This window comes from Cephus cinctus, unplaced genomic scaffold (assembly GCF_000341935.2).
Source record: "Cephus cinctus unplaced genomic scaffold, Ccin1 Ccin1_scaffold0504, whole genome shotgun sequence".
Taxonomy (NCBI): Eukaryota; Metazoa; Arthropoda; class Insecta; order Hymenoptera; family Cephidae; genus Cephus; species Cephus cinctus.
This window is the reverse complement of record NW_014333171.1, coordinates 205,053-214,377: the sequence shown is the minus strand read 5'-3', so window position 1 is coordinate 214,377 and position 9,325 is coordinate 205,053. Positions and strand designations below refer to the sequence as shown.

The window sequence follows — 9,325 nt, the reverse complement described above, 5'->3', positions numbered from 1 at the left end:
GTTCTATAGTTTCTGATCGGTTTTAATAGTAGTTCTGCTACGTAACATCGGTAAAATATCTATTAAATATAGTGGTGGTATCATACGCTTCAGTGCAGGCAGGCATGAGTTGCTGGCTTTTGTCGTATTAAACTTATCGAGCTTATACTGTGCGTTCGAACTTAGGATTGCGAAGAAAAAAACTAATTAGGCTATATTCAATTATCTGCCTCGTTGTAAGTGTTGCTTTCGGAACCAACGGTAAGTAGCTGAGAGCCTCTGCTCGCCTAGCTACACGTTCGTAATCACGTTCAGCTGGGCTACGACGGGATCCGCATTATCGACAGAGGCGATGATCACAAAATTCCACTTCCGGACTCGCCGCTGTGATTCAGCGCTATGTTTTTGGTATCGCCTAAAACCATAGCGTTGTGCATCAGAGATCAGTAGGGAGATGCATAACGCTACGGTTTTAGGCGATACCAAAAACATGGCGCTAAAACGTAGCGACGAGTCCGGGAATAGAATTTTGTGATCATCGCCTCCGTCGATAATGCATATCCCGTCGTAGCCGAGCTGAACGTGATCACGAACGGGTAGCCTGGCGGGCAGAGATTCTCCACAACTTACAACTGATTCCCAGAGCAACCCTTAGAAAGAGGCCGCTTATCAGATATTGCCTAAATCTTTTTTTTTGTAATCTTAAATTCAAGTGTACAGTGTAATCTCGATAAGATTTAGTAAAACAAAAGCCAGCACCGTATGCCTGGCTGCGTTAAGGAGTGTAGCGATGCGGTGCTAGCTTCCATCATTATTTAACAATAGTTCCAAGCGGAACTATAGTTCCAACATTGAGTACTAGAGAGAACTGTTTCGGAACTGTTTGAAGCACAATCTGAAAACAACACTGAAAGCCAGCTCCTTATGCATACCTGCACTGAAGCGTATGGTGCGACTAGTATCCTTAATAGGTATTTTACCGATGTTACGTACCAGAACTATTGTTAAAACCTACCAGGAACTATAGAACTCCTCGAGAACCATTGAAAAAGCCTATTGTTGAAACATTTTTAAGAGATTTTAAAAAAGTGCGATGCTGGAGCTGACACTCGTGTAGCATCTGAATTTTTGAAAAATGTTTCAACAATAAGTTTTTTTAAGAGTTCTAGGAGAGTTCTATAGTTCCTGATAGGTTTTACCAATAGTTCTGCCACGCAATACTATTAAAATACGTACTTTCCAAAAATTGAGGTGGCAGTCGTGGTTGATTTTTATTAAGGTATTACTACGGTAAACTCAAAACCGCGTAATCGAGCTGTAATTTGTTTTACGTCTAATTTGTACAGCAGTACACCTCTCTACAAATTTTTAACACGATTCAACCATCCATTTCCGAGTTAAAGTCAGGATTCGTAATACGTATTCCCTATACCTGGCCAATAAAACGCGCATGTTTTTTTTTATTGCATTTGACTCGTCCGCGTAATTCCGATGAAAAAGTAGTATGCGGAAAAAGAAAAAATTCGGAATTTTTTAGATTTTTAGTCAGAACTTTTTACTCATAGGATTTATTGATAGACATGAAAGAAGTCGATATTTATTACGAAATCTCTCGTATGACGGCTGACAAGAGAGCGTCGGTGTATATACGTATACACTACTACATCAACTGTGAGACCGTGCCCGATTCATATACCTTTTCGATCCGTAGTAATACCTTAACTGAAATACCATCAGGGCCACTGGGACGTTAATTAAGGTCATAGCAGTGTCCTGAGCTTATCCCTACCCTTATCTGTCTTTTCCTTATCAATTATTATTGTTCCTATAAATTCACTTTATTACTTAGCATTTATATAAAATACTTAGCGCAATACACTACACACAATTATTTTAGATGTATTTATACGCTGGTACATGGGTAAGTGTTGTGCCGTGATTTTTCGATTCACGGTCACAAGGCGGCTCCGGCTACCGATACAGATAACGTTTTCGCTTTCTGGTTCCCTTCGTGTCACCACCCTGCTCAGAAGCTATGCTCTCGGGTTGATTCGTATAGTTATGTCAAGGCTCTCGTAAGATTTTGTTATTGTTTAGTCGACGTCCAGGTGCTCGAATCTGCCGTGGGGAGATAGTCTTGACGTAGCGAGTTGCCCGGCAGAGAAGAGTACCCGACGGAGACGTCTCCACTGACCGGCAGAAGCTCGGGTGAGATGCTGGCACCCCGCTGGAGATGAGCAAAGGGCTGCAGAGCGGGTGGAGATAAGGTTTCGTTACGATAAGGGGAGGAACCTCCTGCCCGAGTTAAAGGTGTGGTACCCAGCTGTCGTTCAATGTCCTGGGGAAGCCGCCGTTGAGGATCTCCAAATGTTACGTACCGATTTGCTAAGGGATTATTAATCCGTATTATCTTGTATTAATCTTGTATTAATCCGTATGTGTGCGAGAGAGACGCACGTAAAGCCCTGCTGTGCTAATGAAACGTACGCTTTAGGAGCATTACAGGGTGCGTCAACGATATCCTGAAATGCGAACAATTCCCGTGCACCGATCAGCCTGCATCGTCACTCCAGAGCATCGTTGACGAACACTGTACGAGTTGTAATTGACAAACCTGTCGTAGGGGGGCATCACTTTTGCCAAGGAGTACTCGAGCGGGGGGGAGGGGGTACCAGTGGTATACAAAGAATGTATTATTGGTGCAGAGGTCAGTCTTTCGAGAGCCGGTCTCTTGGAAAGCGCGTTTTGCCGGTCTTCCTTCCCCCTTCCCCTCTCCCCGCAAATACATCGCAGTTGTGATACATTCATCGATTCTTTGTCTCTTTTGTTCATCTACATTCAGTATTCTCAAAATCATTTCTTTGAGGCTCTTCGCATTTCATGCCATTTCTTTCTATACTCTTTATCATTCACCTTTATTTACGAAAAAAAGTGTGACGTAGTGCGTCGCGAAACGTCTCTTTCTATACTCTTTATGTTTTACCTTCATTTACGAAAAAAAAGTGTGACGTAGTGAATTGATACGCTTAAATAAATGCGTCGCGAAGACAATATCTAAAGTTCACGGAAATTCGCGTAGTGGTCTATTCGTAACAAGTGAAGCCGCAACCGAAAATACAGGAAGTGCAAAATGGTGGTCAATGCTGGAATCGTCAAGTCGTCACCAGAATGGACCTCGAGTATCGAAAGATGTACTGGACCAATGAACAATACAAATGGACAAGTGATAAGCAGACGAGGACCTGTGGTAAGTGATCTTTTTCTTTTTTCCTTTTTTTTTCTACTCACCATAAACATTTATGTAAGCGGCCATGCTGAAAGCCATAAATTTGCTATACTCAGCGGATACCGGAAGTATAGCATAGATCTGACTTATATTTGTGCGAGATTTTGGTGATGCATTTCGAAAGTGTTCCTATGCTGCGCGGTAGTGTCTGACTATATTTCCATCTATTCTTGTTTCCGAGTGATCAATCGCAGATTCCGCTGTGCACTAAATAATTTTTCCTCGTCCACGCGAGTCTTCTGGATTTTGCCAATTCCGCGTTTATAGTGCACCGACGAGAGAAGACCACTGTGGACTCTCTATTAAAATACATATTTTAACAACGTTACGTTGCATAACTATTGTTAAAACCTATCAGAAACTATAGAACTCCTCGACACTTTTTGAAAAAACCTATTGTTGAAATATTTTTTTTAGGCTTTTTAAATAGTTCTCAAGGAGTTCTATACTTCCTGATAGGTTTTAACAATAGTTCTGCTACGGAACATTACAAAAATGGAGATGCTACACGGATGTCAGCTCCAGCATCGAACTTTTTTAAAATCTCTTAAAAATGATTCAACAATAGGCTCTTTCAATAGCTCTCGAGGAGTTCTATAGTTCCTGGTAGGTTTTAACAATCGTTCTGCTACGCAACATCAATGTATTAACGTATTAAATGTAATACTAAATGTAATATTAAATGTAACGTATTAAATTGTATTAAATGTATCAATGTATTAAAATGTATGTATATAACGTTCTGCTAGGAAACAAAATATGTATTAAATATGCTGGTGGCATCATACGCTTCAGTGCAGGCAGGCATGAGTTGCTTGCTTTTGTCATATTAAACTTACCGAGCTTACACTGTGCGGTCGAATTTAGGATTGCAAAGAAAAAAAGGATTTGGGCTATTATCCGATGAGCTGTTTCGTTCTAAGTGTTGCTTTGGGATGTAGCGGAGGACTCTGCCGGGCAAGCTACACGTTCGTGATCGCGGTTAGCTCGGCTACGACGGGATCTGCATTATCGACGGATGCTATGATCACATAACTCTACTTTCGGACTCGCCGCTGGGATTCAGCGCCATGCTTTTGGTATCGCCTAAAACCGTAGCGTTGTGCATCTCCCTACTCATCTCTGTGTGCATCTCCCTACTCATCTTCCTTCCTTGTTTCTCCTTTCCTTATGGCTATACCCCCAATGGGGGGACATCAGGTAGTGCCTGGTCCTAATAATCAAGATTGGAAGTTCGACACTAGATGGCGATGTACCTTGCGAGACAGGCCTTGTGCAACTGAGTTGGAGGACCTACAGACTTTATACACCGAATCCGAAAAGTGTTGGGCGAAATCCGTATAAATACTTAGGTTTTCGTATTAAAATCCATTGGTGAATGCGGCTGGAGGCTGGACGCTACATTTCAGTCGTAAATCCGCTACCCTATCCACTGGGCTACAACCGCCCTCTCCCTTCTCATCACTGTATGGTATTATAAAAACACGTATTCTAATCCTGGACGCGTATTGGGAAATGGGTTGATCGGTGGCGCCGCTACCAGTGTGTCTAACGTACTATTAGGATCTTAGAGCGTATTCATGCTAAAATTGAGTATGTTCCGTCCTATGTAAGATATCTGAAGTTGCCGCGTCCGAGAACAAATTTCCTTCTCCCAACTCTTTTTCCCTCCGTACCCTAGTGATATCAGCCGGTAATTCAATATTTTGACAGTTTCGACATACTTCACAAAAGTCAACGACCGCTCAGAAATCCAGGTCGTAGGCCCCTTGCAAAAATTTATCAGGAAGTAAATTTAATTAGTGAATCCATTTCTACGAAATATTATGTTTTTATTTCGAATGAGTAAAAATGAGTAAAAATGCTTTTCACGTGTAACCACGTGGTTAAATGATACGCGGGTGAGAAGCAGTTTTATATGGGTTTGAGAAACGCGAGGTTGAATTAAAATGAAGAAAATGGGTGCCACTTTAAGTTTACATTTCTTTGCTATGCTGCGATTCCTTTTACTACTCTTACCGCGTTCCTTAATCCTCTAAAGATTGAAATTTATTCGCGCACTAAAACTGCTCTCGCTATTGCCTTTACAAACTGCTTCGTGTACTCCTCTTATTTCTCAATCCTATCTATAATCATACCGAGAGAGACCCAAATGAGTATATCTTTCAACAAGACGTGCATGGGACGTTCAAGGGACATGATCTTCCAACTAATATAATTGACCTATACCAATGGCTTGAAACTTTTAACAAGACTTGCACGGAACGTCTAAGGAACATGGTCTTCCAATCGATATAATTGACCTATAGAAATAGCTCGGTATCAATTGCATTTCCATAAATAGGATCACGAGTCTCAAGCATTCCGTATGATAACCCGCGAAGCTGGAAATTCGACGTTGATCGCCGTCGTCGAGTGCTGAGAAAGCAAAAGGAAGATATCGAAAATTGGAGGGGCGCGGCAGCAGAAAAACGAAGTCAGAGTGCCACGAAGAAACGTGAGGTGTGAGCCTCGATGACACTGTAAACACTCGTAGGATGTTTCGGCAATTACCGTACAAACCCGGGTCTCTGTTTGCCCTGGCCGAAATGTGTTACAACAATACTATCCTCGAAGGGCTGACAAAACAGAGAGCGTGCCAGGGAGTAGGTCCTCAGGGGGTTCGAAGGGTTCAAGGGCGTGAGATTGCAGATTCGTTCGTTACCGATTTAAATTGGCCGCCTTTCTTTGAAATATTTGAAAAATAATTTTTTTTTCGACTATAAGACGGCTCTTGACGGCCACGGCGTCTTTTGATCGTTTTACCCCTGTTTCGAAAAGACGCTTGCTTCAGGGAAAATTAGACTCTCGACAAAATAATCGTCGGGGAGTCGGAATAATATTCCTTACGAAAAAAATTCACTCAAGAATTTTTTCAATTTCTTCAACTCGCATATATGCAAATACTTTCGAAACCATGCATTATGCATGCACTTGTCTTCATCTTCGCCGAATCCATTTTGGAGATGCAAAATTATGCGAATGATTTTATATCAAAATATTTTTGACCACACGCGGATCCAGTTGTTTAATAAGAAAACAATACGTGAATTTGTAGACGGTACACGCGAATTGCATAATGTATTTATTATTATCCCAGTACACAGTGTACGATCATATATCATTTATTTTCAACGCATACTTCGTTAGTAACACTGTGAGATTACAAGACATACAGTTACTTGGTAGTTGAAGTTGGCTCTAATCAATATCCGAAGGAAACTTATTTTCAAAAAAAAAATAATAAAATTTTTATAAAATACTCGCGAGTATTCAAAATGGCGTACAATAGTTTGCAAAAAGCCGAAGTTACACTCGTTTGATAAAAGATCCATTGAAATTGCTCGGTTGGCATTACGCTGTGTTATGATTATTTTTAAACTTTTTTTTCCTCATTAAAGTGTTTTTCTCGTAAATTATCTAGGAATGCAAGTGGATGCATGCGTGCGTCGTTGCATACATACATAGTATACGCGAACAGGTACTGGGTACTCCGTACTTATGTTATTACACTACTTACTCATTTCATAAACGGTTCACGCGCGCCAACAAGGCGCTTGTAATAACATGTTATTTGGGGTTGACAAATACAATTGGTGTCGCGTACAAATAAATAAATAAAAAAGCCCATTCGAAAAACACTTTGTGCACCCGCTCGATTCTGTCTATTCAACAGAGACCCTCTTATTGGCTGCCCCGACTGGCATTCCATTAGACAATATTATTTTATGGTCAGCTTCCAGCATCCGTAATGTCGAACCCTGGACCGTTTTTATTTTTTATTTAGAAAATTCTTAGGATTCATGGACCCCGGTAGCCAATGACCCCGAGTTTTACGTTCCTTGGTATATCTTGGCGGGAGGCTCGTTTAAATTTTTGTTCCAGGGTGGCAAAGAATTTTCCGCTCTCGGATACGTATGGGGTGAAAAATAAAGATTGACCTTTTTTTTTTTTTGGAAGACAGGGACAGCCAGGTGACGTCTCGTGGATGTTTCACGCAGTGGGGTCATTTGTTATTTTCCATTTGATAGTATCGGCAGGTTCCAATTAGGGAGGATTTTTGGATATTTTTCGTCTTTTTGGGTTACCTTCGAGGTCGACGTAATACGGGAACGTTCGGACCCCGTGGACCATTAATCTCACCGCGTGGCTGCTGGTAAACGGTAAATTCGAAATGTTTTACGCTAGCAGGCTATCAAATTTAATCATAAATAAATTATCTTGATTTATTTGCCGTTACGTTTCTCTAGCTGCACGGCTAAAGCTACGCCTACTTTGCTCCGAGAAAATACTTCAGGTACGTTGCACTTGGACACATTCGGTAAAACGTAGCATTCGTATACGTTCGCTCGAGTCTCGATAAGATTTATCGACCCGAACGTCCCTGGAACGTCCCTAGAATGTCCTGACGTATCTCGCACACTTTATATAACGTACCAAAAGATGTTGTTGGTTGAAAATAAGTTTTCGTTAACACCTATATAAATTTTTTTTAAATTTTATTCTCAGCATATATACCAAGTTGTATGTTATCTCTAAACATTATCCAAGAATTTAGGTATTGGGCCAAGACCAATCCTATCTGGAATCAATGAACTTTTAATTAAAAGTTGATGCCTTCGATTAGTCTAGGTGGTTTTCAAACGCTCTCTCTTTCCTTTTACCTCCGTCTATTGCCTTTCTATATCCACGTGCTTACACGCACAGTGTTATTCACGAGAAACCCACCACCTGAAGTTAGCCTGTCCATTTGATATCTGTGGGAGGTGGTACGTCCATCTTTCAGGCGGTACGTTTTTCATGAATAACCCTAGGTGTATTGGTTACGTAAACACGTGTTACCAACTTCAGCTAGTTTAGATCCCCACAGGCGCAGGTGCATCGAATCGTTAGCGGTTGCTCGATACCAAAATATGACTAGTTATTACGAATCCACCTTACTACTGTCTGAAGTCAGAATTTCCAACGGGCTCCCATAAGGAGCAGCCGAGTTAATTAGCGTGAATCTTTCGAGCCTCCGGAAGATTGTAAATGAGCAGGGTCGGCGAGCCGTTGTTAAAGATTGTCATGACGTTCACGGTGGTCCTCGAGGTCGAAGAAATTAAGAATTCAAAAATGACAGTTCATACACGATCAGTATATAAATAAAAATTTTAATGTACAAATAAAAAAGAAATACGTCCGTGACAAGAAAATTGGTTTTACTTAATTTTTGGGAAAATTCAATTTTTTCATTTTTATCTTTAATAAACGTATTTTTTTTTTGAATGGCTCTAGACCTTGTCCATTTCCAAAGGAAAAAAAAAAAAAATTATGGATACCTACCTTGTAATTCTTGGAAAGATGTGCAGGTAGTATAATTAGTTATTCGATTCGTTTGATGTGACACGACCACTTCGACGACTACCTTATAAGATAGCCGCATTAATTTAGTGGAGAAATTACGAAAAGGTACGATCCGTGGTTGGGAAATACCAATGGCAGCGATTGCTGGATTTCGTTGATTGGTAAATTGGGATGCTAACGTATTCGACTATACTACGTCTTTATGAAAATTACAGAATCTTACTGTGTACCATATTTATATGTATTTCTATCGGGAACTACTTCAACACATTTTTAACCCAGATTTTCATATCCTCATTACAGAGATACGTTACGCGTAGGATTCATAGATTTAAATGAGGTTATCAAATCAAGGCTTGGAATCGGTGATCGGACTGATTATTTATCTCGGGAACTTCGGGCGTCGAAGCGACGTGATGCTAACGACAGGAATGTCAAATGTGTCCTTTCCTCTATCTATGGAAATATTATTAACGATTAGGTATGCGGCATTAGAAACTTTGGAAACTTTATTTTTTTACCTGTTATCGTTGCATATCGATATAAAGTCCCTTTGGAATATGATCTTGTCCTTTGATCCTGATGATCGATCGATCATCTCGTAGATCGAATTGAACAATTTTACATGAATCGTATATTTATTGGAAAATTTATGGAAAATTTCGGCGGGCGGGG

At 40.6% G+C, this 9,325-nt stretch overlaps 1 protein-coding gene across 2 annotated transcripts in view; it reads left to right on the top strand.

Moving 5' to 3' along the window:
- The first annotated feature begins 2,907 nt into the window (after positions 1 to 2,907).
- Positions 2,908 to 9,325, top strand: part of LOC107268265 — a 71,999-nt gene continuing 65,581 nt past the window's right edge. For both annotated transcript variants that reach the window (XM_015740878.2, XM_025085557.1), the window contains exon 1: positions 2,908 to 3,226. The gene's annotated coding sequence lies outside the window, so the exon portion shown is untranslated. The remainder of the gene's footprint in view (positions 3,227 to 9,325) is intronic.